Raw genomic sequence first — 15,210 nt, 5'->3', positions numbered from 1 at the left:
AATCAGCAAAACACCCAAGAGGCCATTAGAAATGCTACTACTGAATACTACAGAGAACTGCTAACTTAAACTAAAGGAGAAGAGGATTATGATGACCTTCCTCAATACTTACCCAAAGGCCTCACCAAGTATATGAATGATAGCCTGAGTAAAGAAATCGAAGAAGAGGAAATAAGAAGAGAAATTTGGAATTTGAATCCTAATAAGGCTCCCAGGCCTGATGGATTCCCCATATGTTTCTACAGGGTGTCCTGTGGTTTAATAAAAAAGGATCTAATCAACATGATCAGGTGGATTCAGCGGAAGCGTAAGATAGGTGGTTACACCAACGCCACTTTCCTTGCCCTCATCCCTAAAGAAAATCGACCCTCTTCTTTCCCTCGGTTTAGGCCCATATCCCTCTGTAATTCCTCCTACAAAATCTTGTCTAAAATCTTAGCATCTTGACTCAAACCCCTCCTCCCGTCTCTGATTTCTGAAAATCAAGGAGGGTTCTTGCCCAACAGACAAATTACTGATTCTATTCTACTTGTGTAAGAAGCCATTCATTCGAGTCTCTCTAGGAAGGAGAAAGGATTCATCCTCAAACTCGACTTGGCCAACGCCATTGATATAGTTAGGCACTCCTTCCTCTTTGATGTTTTAAAGAAGATGGGGTTTGAGTCACCCTTCATTAGTCTTATCTCTACTTTCATCTCTGGGCCATGGATCTCCCCTCTAGTTAATGGAAGACCGGGTGAAGCCTTTCAATCCTCCTGGGGTTTTAGACAGGGTTGCCCCCTCTCTCCCTATCTTTTCATTCTCATGGCGGAATCCTTTAGTCAAGCTTTGAACCACAACAGAAGAGTGGGGTCTCATCACCGGTATAAAATTCGGGAATGGAGCCAAGAATATCAACCACTAATAGTTTGCTGATGATACCTTGCTCATTGGAGGAGCCTCCACCACCATAGCACGGAGGTTCAAGACTCTTCTTGATCAATTTATATGGTACTCTGGAGGCTTGATCAACCATAAAAAAAGATATATATATATATATATATATATATATATATATATATATATATATATATATATATATATATATATATATATATATATATATATATATATATATGTATGTATATGGATGGAATGCTCCAAATCAGGTCATTCACAACATTGCAAATATTTTTGGAGTCTCTTGCAATTTAGATTGGACTTATTTCTCTTACCTGGCCATGCCAGTGAGCCTAGGACCTTTGAAGGTAGGAACTTGGGACAGTATCATTGACAAGATGAAGAGGAAAGTTTAGCAATGGGGTTCAATGTGGCTCAATCTAGGAAGCCGTCTCACCCTACTTAAATCATGTATCTCTTCTCTACCCCTCTATCGCTTTTCTCTTTTCCAAGCCCCGACTTCCTTTCTCCACAAAATGGAAGTTTTTCTCCACCTTTTTCTCTGGCAAGGAAGAAAAAACGACAAGAAGAAATTCAACCTTTTCAGTTGGAAACAAGTCATTCAGGCAGAGGACAGAGGAGGTCTCGGTATTAGATCCCCCACTCTTACTAATCTTGTCCTCGGTGGGAAGATTGTTTGGAGGCTCATCACTAGCCCTCCTGCGTGGTGGAAACAGGTTCTGGAAACCAAATATTTGAATTCCCCCAAACATTAGCTTCTAGACTCTGATATCCCCAATAGGGACTCCTCAAAACTTTGGCGACTATGCAGAAAAGATATTCCTCTCATGACTCAGAATATTTCCAAAGTTCCTAGGGGTGGAACTAGCATAAAGATTGGGGCTGATAAAATCTTGGGACAGCAGCCAATAAACAAGCATAATGAAGCTATCCCTATTCTAACTTTTCTAAACAACATGTGGATCTTTTATCTTGATCAAATCTCTAGATGGGATTCTTCGTCTCATATTTGGATTTGATGGTCCTTTCCTACTATCTCAGTGATCTTAATTTCAGTCTATCTGCTATTCTGTCTCTGCTCCACAGTAAAGCTCCCATCAAAAGAAATGAGAAGGATGGCTTTCGTTTGGACCCCTCAGGATCGGACTAGTCTAACCATGTAGGACACCAGCATATCAGCTACAGCACCTTCCCCATGCCATTATGGAACCACTCGAGAATCGTTTGGAAATTAGAGGCGCTACCTAAAATCAAGTTCTCTACATGGGCCCTTCTAAAAGGGAAAATATTAGCAGTAGAGAACTTGCAAAAGAGGGGTATTAACGACCCTTCTCTCTGCCCTAACTATTGTGGCGCTGAAGAAACTATGCACCATCTCTTTGTCGACTGTTCCTATGTTGTTGACTGTTGGAAAAATTTATCCCTCATTGATAAGTTACCATGGACTGCCCAGCAATCAATAGGGGAAGTAATTCTTGCCTAGAAAAAGAGTTGTCCCTAGGGCAATAAGAGGAGCAACCTAGTGAAGAGAGTATGGAATACTCTCCCCTACACCATGCTATGGAGTATCTGGCTAGCAAGAAACCAGAAAATTTTTAAGGATAAAAATTCGGCATCAAGAATTGTAAGTAATAAGGCAAAGAATCTTGCTCTCGAAACCATTTCAGTCAAAACCCATAGTAACATTGATGTAACAAAGTACAATGTTGAGGAAAGAAGTTTCATTAGTTACATCCTGGATAAAAACAACAGCATTTAGAAAGGCAATACAGGGAAAGATCAGCGCAGTCAGGAAACCCAGTCATGGAAAATAAGGTTAAGAGAGGAGGAGTTTTCCAACTGGTTACAAAATTGCAATATCTACTACCTGTTCTTTGACGGAGCATCTAAATCAAATCCAGGAATAGCTGGAGCAGGAGGCTTGATCCTAAATGCTAATGGGGAATGTGTTCTCTATTATGAATGGGGTCTTGGGAACTTATCCAATAATAGGGCAGAAGCGGTGGCTCTTTATCAGGGGTTAATGGAGCTCAGTAGGCTAGGGATAAGAACAACAAAGATTTTTGGAGATTCCTTGGTTGTTATCAGCCTTATGATTCAACAAAAAGAGTCTCCCAACATCCTCCTTCAGCAGGTCATTCAGAGATGCCAGCTCTTGAACCAAACATTGGGCAACCTGCAGTATCATCACATCCTCCGCAATCTTAACAAGCATGCTGACAGGCACGCCAACAAGGCTTGCGAAAGGATTATGGGCAGTTTATGTTGCAACGCTGAGGAGAGTCATCAACCTTTGCCATGATCCGATTCTGTTTACCTTGCATCAAATCAGTTTTCCCTGACAGAAAGAAGTGGTCTCAGGCTTCCCAGACATCCATCAAAACCATTAATTGTAACAGGATTTGGTGCAGATCAGATTCCCTCAAAGCTCTGCTCCTTTTAAGTAATATCGTTACCTCCTCTCTTCACACTCTCGCCTCTTTGAACTTTATGAGTAGTTTCCAAGTCACCCTTTGCCTTTCCCCAGATTCCCCTTCTTTCCCCAAGTTCGACCCTCACCCATCCCGCCTTTCTCCACGTTATTACTCAGCGTCCTTCCTTTCAATAGATCCTCTGTTTGCTATCTCGCAGAACTCTGGTGGCCGAGAGGACTTGTTTGTTTCCTTATCTGTCAGAACTCATAGGCAGTTCTCCACTGCTATCGATCTTTTCCAGCATAGGATCCTTCCTCTTCTTCAACAACTCAATCACCGGTCGATAATAGGCAGCCAGGTGGAAGATCCCATTGCGGCTCTGAATTACATGGAGAACATCTCCAACAACGAAATCCCAAATCCTTCAAGCATCAATCACATGGAAGGTGAAGAAATGTCGGAGGTATACATAGCATGGCATAACAACCACATTAGTATGGATCAGAAATGATTTACCAATGTCAATTTTTGCTGTTCCAATTTGTAAGAATCTATTCCTGTCAAGAATTTCTCAAAACCAGAATAAGAAGGATTAAGGAGATCTTTCTGCTATGTAACTCCTCCGATCCTGACTTAATTCGACATCTATTGTATTTCAGGAGTCCTAACTCCTTTCCTTTTTTCAGAGATTAATATAGCAACCGAATTTGTAAAAAAAAAAGAAAGAAACCCTTATATGTCAGAGCATAGCTAGTAAGCCCTAAGGTTGTCACCAGGAATTATAACCTCATCTCCAATGATGCTACTTTAGCACTCAAATACCTTGCTACCCAGGAGAAATCCATTCAACACTTTTAATAAAAATTTAAAATATTGGGAACATAGAGTTTGCAAGCTTTCCAAACAACATAGCATGACTAAAGAGGATTAAAATTAGGTGGATAGGACTCAAAATCAGTCCACCGTTGTTGTTAGGGATACAAGAAGAAATGCATGAAACAAAAGAGTAGAGGGAGTGGACTAAGATGGAAACAAATTTAAGTTTTTAACCATAAGAGGGTAAGCCATCTCAGGAGACTTGGCATGTTATAGAGGCCATGAAGGCCATGAAAGAGGTTCACATGGATGACTAAGTTTCTTATAGTATGAGAAACAACTTCAAAATGCGTGATGATGATTCCCATCAATATTTACATATTGAATATCATCATGCCATCCTCTAGCCTCAAACCTATCATATTCTCACATTAATTCACATTTTTTGTTATATTATTCTTAGTAAGAACAGTAAAAGGTGTTTCTCATAGTATGTGGCCTAATGTGATTTAATTGCCCGAAAAATAAGCATTTTTGAGGAAATTACTATTTAGGGACTTGATGGAGACAACCAGTAGAGAATATAGGGGGTTTTCCACCTCCTTAACTCCCTAAGTTAGCTTGGGGTCACATCATCATCTCTCACCAGTTCAAATTCGTTGGAAATCGATTAACTCCTAGTAGAACTAAAGCTAAAGAGTGACTAGATCCACCATTTCCAAGATCAAGGAGGGAATCACTCCTATTTTTGAGGGAGATGTTATCAGCTACCTTTTTGTATAAATAAACGAGATGAAAATCTCATTATTATTCAAAGTTTTGATTCAACTAGGTGTAACTATTGAGCTCATAATTTGACATTTTCATTTTGAAATTTTATGTGATGTATGACGCTTTTACTTTCTGATAATGGGAAGTTGGTTATTAAGATGCACCTGAGTTAGTTTTAAAAGGTTGAGACCCTTGGGTTTCGACCTAACCATGAGCCTTTGGTCCCTCTTGTGTACTTGTGTTTTGTTCATAATTCCAAGAATTTCATATATTATTTTATTTCAATGGAGTTTAAACTATAAAAAACTATGATTGCAAGCTTCTACATCACCTATATTGTGGGAGAATGGTTGTAAGGATTCACAATCTTAGTCCAAAAATATCGTGTTTATGATTTCTTGAAATAGACAAATGTTAGTTTTTCTTCTTCACATTTTCCTTCTGTATCTTAGAAGTCAATTTTATGATTAGAGTAGTGTTATGGCATAAAATAATTGTTATTTAAATTCAGCACATCTTTTCCATCATAGTTTGTATCACTTTTTTAATGATCAATTGATGTATACATGTGGCTGGTTGCAAGGCTATATTGGTCTATACGGCAAAATACCTCTTCCACCTCGATCTTGGACTTCTTAGTCTCCTCTCTCCACCCCACAATTATGTCCCAAAAATTTGTTTCCACGCTTTTTCTAGTGAACTTAGGACACTATGAGAATTCATATCGGTGCATGAAATACCTCTTAGAGGTCTTGGGCTTGTCTAGGGGGCTCAACCCAACCTTAATTCACTCTCTCTAACCTCTATCCACCTCTTCATGCCCTCAAGATAGCATTTTCACCCTAAAATTCCTCTTGGAACCCCTCTTGTAACATTATAGGATCTCATGTATCAATATAGGACCTCATGTAACAACACCTATAGCAGGCTTGTAGCATCGCTTTTCTTCACTAGTTTTGATCCCCACTTCAACATTAGCTTAGTAGGATGAATAATGACCCCAATTTGTGATTTGATGATGAAGGTAAGCTCCTAGACCACTCCAACCATTCCTCTTCCTCATTGCAAAACAAAGTAGAATTGGTTTTGTTCAATCACAAGTATGATGCAAGTTAGGTTTCTTATTTCCAAAGAGGTGAGAAATAGGTAGATGATACATGAAATTATGTTGCTAATTTGATGAATTATGAAAGACAAAGTAACTTTCTTTATACAAATATATTATCCCTTTTCCTTTCATGAAATTATTAATTAACATCTACAAGTTGAGAAAATGGCATTTCCGCTTCCATAGTTATAACTAGTTTTTAATTGTACTTTCATCAACAATATTTCACTATAGTTCGGTAGGAGGAATGTTCTTTTAGAACTTTGACCTAATTTCATGACTGAGGGTGGCATGAGTAGAATCCAACCTATTATGCATAAGCATTATGACCTCAAAGTTTCTATGAACCTCGGGTTGATAATTTGATTTGAGGAGCTCTTGGGAGTTACAACATTCTTGGTGCAGTACCAGGGCCCACCATCAATGTTAACATAAGACTAATACTTTACATAGTTAACAATTCAAGGCATATAAACACTAGGAATAACAATTTTATGTCCCTATATATTATTATGGTTTATAAATCACATCACGTAAAAAATATATACACGAAATGCCTTAGGCTATTTAATTAAACATGAAAATATAGGGTATTTTGTCATTGTAAGTAAGGAAAAGCCCTAATGTATACTATGTCGATCCCTTGTAGTGATACAAGTCATGGAAGTCAAAAGTACACTAGAGCTGGTGAAAAGGTGAATATTATTTTATTACAAACCAATGCGACAAAGTTTAGAAATAGAGCATTAGCACATGACAATGGACAGAAATAATATATAGGAACCATTTTGATAACCGTTTCATATACATATAGGAAAATGAGGAAAACTAATAAATAAATTTGATGCCGAAATAATAACAATTCAAGTTAACATTCTAAAAGTGACAACATATCATAAAAGAAAGTGTAACAGAAAAATCAAAGAATTTAATTGACTATTCATATAAAATATACATGAATGATTTATCAAAATCCTCACATATATTACAATTCCATAAATGATAGAATTTTGATATAAGATAATTTAAGTAACTAGCAATCGTAAGCTTTTTATTGATTAAAATAAAGAAATCGCCATTGGTGATATAACAATATAAGTCCAATAAACAGTCAGCTATCCATATAGACTACCCATAATCTAAGGAAGATAAAAACCTTGAATAGGGAAATGGAAATAAAACATCCATGTCACCTACAAGCCACCAAATTAGGCTTTGCATGCCTACTCTATGAATAAGAAGAGTAACCAAGGAGTAGTGATGATCTGTTACCTATAAAAAAATAGGAAGATGGAAGAAGGGTTTGAAGAATATGATATTTGAGAGATGATTTGTACCTATGAAATAAAATGAGATCAAATCTTATTAGATACAAGAGGATAGAACTACAAACAATCATTTTTACACTGTAAATACTAAAATATACCCAGAGAAAGGGTTCCATGAATACTTGTTTGATGGACTGAGAATAGGGTTGCGTTGTACATAGAACACAAAGATAACAACTTGGTTAAAAATAGAAATGATTGTATTCTAATAACACAATATAAGGGATAAAGTGGAACAGAAAACTATAAATTCCAGTAGAACAAGGAACCCTATGTTAGAAATTAATTAATGGAGCAATGAAAGAAATAAAATATTGTGGAAAAACAAATACAAAAAACACTTAAATAAGAGAGACATAGATATACGTGGTTCACTGAATTTGGGCTACGTCCACGAAGAAACATGAAATCCTCCCTTTATATTATCTAGTAAAATGAAGAGATACAACCTACAAGAGATCTGATGTAATTTTCTCTTCCCGCTCACACAATCTCATCTCTCTTTCTCACTTAGAATAATCATACACATCCGCAACATATTTCCCTCACATAAGCCAAGGGGTTTCCTTCTATAAAAGAAAAACTCTAAATTAAATATAACTTCTATTGTGAGATCATTTGCCTAACGAACATATCAGATTGACTATGAAATTACAATATTTTACAAGGAAAATTTTCTTTTATTTTTAGCTTCAGGCACACTACCATTGATCCCTCACATGAGGAGGGGGATCCAAAGATGTATCCCCCCCCGTAGACCCACCTTTCATAAATAGTGGGGGGTAAGCCTCCCCACACATCCATGTCAAGGATTGGGATCCAAACATGGTTGAAACAAGACCTTTGTATCAGGAAGACAATCAGGCTCCACATCCAACAATATCCCACTTGGGGACTGAATATATAAAATCAATCACTCCTTCACTAATTGGAAAATGCTTCCACTTTTGACCTAGATTTTTCTCGTATTCATAATCATTCTTGAAGGCCAATTGAAACTAAACAGAAACTCAATTTCTCGCTAGTTACAACTTTTTTCAACATATCTGTAGGATTCAGGCTAGTGTGTATCTTTTCCAACTTCAATTGTCCATCATCTAAAATTAACCATATGAAATGATACCTAAGTTTTATATGTTTAGTATTAGAATGAAAGGATGAATTCTTTGTAAGGTGAATGTCACTTTGGTTGTAACTATATAACTTTCTCATCTCCTACGTCTTTCCCAAGTCATCTGTAAACCTTTGTAACCAAACCATTTCTTTGCTAGCCTCTGTAGAAACAAAAAAATCTACTTCCATTGTTGAAAGTGAAACAATGTTTTTCAATTTTGAAACCCAATTGATAGTTGTACCACCTATAATAAAGGAATACCTTTTGGTGTTCCTGCCATTATCTCTATGACCTACCATATATTCCTCAACATATCCCTGTAGAGCAATGTTTTAACATCCAAATAATAAGGAATGATTTGTGGTACCTCTCAAATACCTAAGAATCCACTTCACTTCCATCCAATGTTCTTTTCCTAGATTGTTCATGTACCTTCTTACAACTCCCCCTTCTTGTGCAATATCATGTCTTGTGCAGACCATTGTATACATTAAGATTCCAAAAATTGATGCGTATGGAACTTTACACATATAATCCATGTCTTTTTGGATCTTGGGACACATCTCCTTAGCTTGAAATGGCTAGCCAAAGGTGTACTAAATTGTTTTTCATTCTTCATATTAAATATTTCAAATGCATTTTCTATGTATTGACTCTAATACACTGTTAATTTGAATTTTTCCTATCTCTAGTTATTCTCATACCAAGGTTTTATTTTGCAACACCCAAATCCTTCATTGCAAATGAATTGCCAATTTTCGTTTGAGCACATTTATTTTCTACATCTTAGACCCTACAATAAGCATGTCATCTAAATACAATAACAATATAATATAACTACCATAACCTTCCTTTTAAAATAAACACAATGGTCAGAGTGACAATTTACTATAACCTTGTCCAGACATAAACTTGTCAGATTTTAGATACCATTGTCTTGCAGCATGTTTTAAGCCATATAATATCTTTTTCAATTTTCACACTAATTTCTTCCTTCCCTTTGACCTCATACCCTTGTGAATGCTGCATATATATATATATATATATATATATATATATATATATATATATATATATATATATATATATATATATATTCCTCCAAATCTACATGGATAAAGGTTGTCTTTACATATAACTTCTCAAGATACAAATCTTCTACTGCCATTAGACTTAAAATAATTCTGACTCAAGGAGCAAAGGACAACCCCTAGTAGCATGATCAAGGTTTAGAGTAGAGTCCAAACTTGAGAAGAAATATCAAAGTCGATCTGTTATGGTTTGTTGATTTTAGGTGAAATTACATACCTATTTTTTGGAGCCTATTCTAATACTAATATCATTATATTATTCTCTAAAGTCTTAAAATAAATAGCTCTCTCATCCTTTACCTTTGAACACCTTTGGTAATTTGAGCTTCATTTTGGAAGAGTTCTAATGGCCATGATATTCTCTCACTAGATAGTTTCATTTAAAAGAGACTTTTTTACCATGATCATCTAGAGTATATTCTTACAATGAAAAGTCACATTTTCCCTACTTTGATGCATGCAAAAAAAACCATTGAAATTTCTTGTAAACCAAGATCTTCCCCAAACAACGTACATGCATGAGCACCAAGAATTGTTGACAAATATTCATTTTCAATCTTCTTCCTTTGATATTCCATATGGTAGTCCTAGGTTACATCCTCTCTTGTCCTATCAATCATGGGAGAACATAGATCATATTATAGTTCAGCTTGAATTAAACTTGCCACGAAGTATAGCAAATGGATTTCCATATAACTACCATACTAGTAACATGGGCCTACTCAAGGTTGTATCTCATCTAGAGCTACCATAATTCACATGTCACTTATATCCTTGGCATGCATTAATGAATGAAAGATGGAATTGGGATTATTTAGACAATGAAGAGAAATGTCGTAACTTTAAACATGTTTCTCTTATCTCATTTCCTAGAATGCCATGTTACAAATTTAATATGTACACTCTCTTTTTTGATAACTCTAATCATATTCGGTTTCTTCAATATATGTCGTCAATCAAGTAGCTAAGTTTTCCAACATCTTCTGTGCTCTTTAGAATTTAATCATTGTTTCCAATAAACTATAATAGAGCCCAGGTTGTAACATTTAATGCGAAAAAACCTAACATTCTTCCTTTATACGAAGGAAATGCCTAAAAGGATTTAATTCAAATTTCTTGGATTCTCAATGGGCACATATATTGATTCCCTTTAGTTATTTCTAGTTGACGTGTATAGAAGCCTGTAACATCTTGGGATTTTAAAGGAGTGTTGTTTTAACTACCTTGATATTGATATTTTTTTTAAATAAAGAGAGCTATCGCGATCTCTATAGTACTAAACATCCTTCTACAAGAATTATTTCTACATTAACATTGTTATGCACTTAACTCTTGTTCACGTTTCCATGCAAGTATCCAGTTCAATCAACATTCGTTCCTTCCATATTCATTATCCATGATGAATTTTATGTTTTTACCCTTGGGCCATCCATCTAGAATATTATTCATTTCAACAACTTTAAAGCAATTTGTAATTTTCATAGATAAATCTTACAACAATTATACACTGAAAGCTATATCTCAATAGAAGAAGAATCACACATATTACATTTGGTGATGGGGTTCTAAGGGGTGACTCTTAGAACCATTAGAAACCATTCTAAAAATAATATAAATGTGTATGTCCTATCCAAAGGAACCTAGACAATATAATATTCCTTACACATCTAATTTATTCTTTTAAAAATTCTAGTACTAGTTTCATTTGAAAACCTCAAGAAAGACCCATGATAGCAATTTTCTAGAACTGTAGTACCCCATATTTTGCACAGAGAGAGAATAAAATTCATTCTTAAATGTAGCGGAAATGATACCATAATATGTAGGATCAATTGGCAAAATAGTTTCAATAAGTGATAAGGATGATGATTTGAACACATCTATCACTCAACATAAACAATGTCTTGACATTACCACCTCAGCATGCTAGTCCATGTCAGCAGTGTCATGTCAAATCATGTCATGAGTTTTCAAAGGCCACGTCACTATTATGGGCCATGTCTAGTGTAAATCAAATGTAATGTAAAGTGGAAGTCCAATGGACACACAAGAATATGAAGATTCATGTAAGTTGAAAATTTGTAGGAATTTGAACAATCACGAGGGTATTCTAAGATTCACAAGGGTCAAGCATCACGCTTGGTTATATATACCCCCCCATTGATTGGGGAAAGGACATTTTCACCTTGGCTCCTCCCATGAAGCATAGAGAGTTTTTAGTCAGTTCTTTGACAAGTGAGGAGTGGCTGCAATGTCCCACTACTGGGGCTAGTGATGTTTGATATACATATTTATATTCAAACTTTTTCTTAATACAGAAGCCTATTTAGGCCAACACATTTTCATGCATGTTTTATAGATGTCTGTAAGGCTATTATTTCGGCATTTGTAATTCATGTTTGTTTTAGATGTACTATATAGTTGAATTATTTCGGTTGTTTTAGTACTTACCTTGTTGAGACCGTGTTATATCGATTATCACTGTTGTTTCATCCTCGTAAACTACACTGCATGATGCTAGATAGACCTTCCTTGCTTACTGGTTATGATGATCATCACATCCATTATGGAATACTCTACTAGATGGTGGTTGGGTCTTCCCTTGTACTTTTATTTTAGCATTTGTTGCATCTATTGTCGAAAATTCCACTGGATGCTGGCCATACCTTCCTAGCTCATGTGTGTCTCTTTCTGGGTGGTATTATTACCTCTCACTTAGAGGCTCACTTTTCGCTCCCCATTTGCAGTAAGAGAACCTTGACACAGTCACATTACATGCTCACCAAGCACTTACCTTGTTGTTCGAAGATACCATTATATCACTCTCCCATGCTAACAGCTAGAGCCAAGACTTATCTCTAAGTATATGGAAACTAGGCCTTTATATCAGATGGGACTCCTACACCAAACTGTGTGAGGTCTAGTTAGGACATCATATCAGGGATATCCCCTTGGTTGATGGATATATAACATCGTTAAAATACCCATACCTATAGCATAATAGATGGCTTGGTGAAATCTCCTGCTTCTATGTCAATGCTAGAAGTCCTCCAGATGTGTCAATCATAATGGAAATATGTACTCTCTTATTTGGGTGTTGTGTATCCCCATGGCGATCATATTATTTTCTTTGACATTGATAATTCAGAACATCATCCCCTACCTTCATGCGTTTCATTCCAAATCCCAGTCTCCATAAGGAACACCACTTTGCAACAGTGTATCATAGAAGAAGGCCCCTCTACCTATGTAATGATTTCTAGTGTTTGGAAGCAACTTGGTTCACCTAAACTATCTCCATCCACCATTAATCTATGTGCTTGGGACAGACATCGCTCACAACCCCTTGTCGTATATTGTAACTGTCCTATCAATATTGTTGGAAAGACTGTGTTTATTGACATTGAAGTCATTCATGCACCATTAGATTATAAAAACATTTTGGGTCATAGTTATACTTATGTTATGTCAGTTATGGCATCTGTGGTTCGCTACAAGATGTGCTTCCCTCATAATGGAAAGATAATCACTATCAATCATCTGACGTAATAGGATACCAGATCTTAGACTTCACCTCAGTCCACTATCTCATCCATGACATGAAATCATAATGTCTCGTCCATCACCAATATATCTCTTAGAACCTCCAAATAATCCACCTTCCTTGGTTCTTATTATGGTTCACCACCTACTCCTTCTAAGCATAGGTAATCCAGTGTTTCCATGCTCCAAGCATCATGGGCTACCAACAAGTGGTCTGGTATGTCTTCACAATAGCCAACAACTTTTTAACCTGTTGTTCCCAACTCAATCTAGCCTTCTTCTATCACTCCTCAAGGTCCCCTTATTTCTGCTGATATCTCTCCTAGTCGTTTTCAACCCAGAACCATTCCATCAGGTCTTAAACATCTTTAAGAAGTTCCCCTAGGTCATTACCATTCTGATCATATACCATTCATATTTCCACCTCTGGGAATTTATTCTATCCCTATCACGGCTACACTAAATTCACCTAACATTACCTTGGGGATCCCAGTCTGCTACAATGATCCTCTCGCAAACACTCCCCCCAATCAACACTAACCTAACACTTCTTTTACCTTGATTCAATTGGTTGTTCCAACCCCTTCCTTTACTTCAGTTCCACAACAACCTCAAAATAACCCTACTCCTATTGTGAAAGCATGTGGTGAAGGGGTAAAATCCCAGAAAAAGGGAATCAAAGAAAAGGCACCCTAAACAACTCCAGCTCCTCCTAAGTTGAAAAGTCCTATTCCTCCATCTGATTTGTGTGATGTTGTTGTTCATTCCTCCAATAATTGTCCTAAACTCCTTCATGTCAAGAATGTGGTCTCTGATGCCTTCCTTAATTCTAACATATCTCAAGTCCATGTCACTTTATATAAGTCAGATAAGAAGAAAAAATCATTATGCGTGAATCATCCTTGTGCTTTCTATGATAATTATTGCCATTATTCTCATCGTTTTCCCTGTCTCGAAGAATTTCTTGATACACTTCAAGTGCTTTGTGAATTACAGGTTGCTCATAGTGATTCCATCTATCCTCTACCCTTTTATTATTGTCCCACCCATATTCCAGAATAGGAGTGTTGGCTAGTTGAATTGTTTATGAATTAAACATTCAAGTACCACATTAATTGTCGACCAGGGAAAGTCTTTTTATTTCAAAGGCACTGCGTATTGTATGTACTTAAAGTCTAAAAGCATCGAAAGCTGTAGTATAGGTAATTCTTACGCTATGTCATTACAGTACTTGTTAAAATGAAAGCAATTAATCAAAACTACGAATCTAGAAAGCAAAATAATGGACGCTCTGTTGGCAGAGGATCAAGACCCTATCCTCCAGATGGGGACGTTCAGCACCTGCCCCTGTAATCAGAATTACTGATGCACACTGCACTCTCATTCACCGGTGAGAAACAAACTCAAAGATCAATGAAACAGAGTACTAGTAAAACAAAGAATACCAGAGGTAGTGCTATCAAAACCAAACAGAGTACCAAAAAGAAATTACTGCACACTTACACACTTGACAGGAAAGTAAATGGGTGAATCTTGTGAGGAAGGTGGGCCCAGTCCCTCTCACAAGATTCCCCAGGAAAACAAAGACGGGATTAAGTGCTCAAAACAGTTTTATATTCATCTACCAAAAAGATTAAATACAATAGAGTTCAGACTTGCTGATGTTCTCAGAATCTCGATTACAGACTGACCATAGACACTGACTAACTCCCGTTTCATGTAGATGTCTCCTCTTTATAGAGGAGACATCTATTACAATAGAGTATTACAGCCTATTCAGTTAACCCATCTTTTCAAAAATAAACAATTCAGAGTGCTCTTACAACAGTATGATAATACATTCTTTTCTTGAGCTTTAGCTGTTACACGGCGGGTAACTGACTTTGACTGTCTTCTCGGGATCTTCATATTCCTTCGCCATTTCCCCATGCTGTTCGTGCTGACTGTGTTCTTCTTTCTTTAGACTTCCGCTTGATTATGCCACGTCACGATTCTCTAGATAGCTGCCATCTGTTATTCGTGGTTGTTACAAAATAGCTTGCTTTAGGTAATTGCTGTTGCTGGTGTTGCAGCAACTGCGTAGTTGTTGTTTTTAGTGTTACAGCAACTATTCATTATAACTCCT

Source organism: Pinus tabuliformis, chromosome 8 (genome assembly GCF_031772625.1).
Source record: "Pinus tabuliformis cultivar Carrire ecotype Pingquan chromosome 8, CPIR1, whole genome shotgun sequence".
In the NCBI taxonomy this organism is placed as follows: domain Eukaryota; kingdom Viridiplantae; phylum Streptophyta; class Pinopsida; order Pinales; family Pinaceae; genus Pinus; species Pinus tabuliformis.
The sequence above is the reverse complement of the archived record's forward strand: the minus strand, read 5'-3'. Positions refer to the sequence as shown.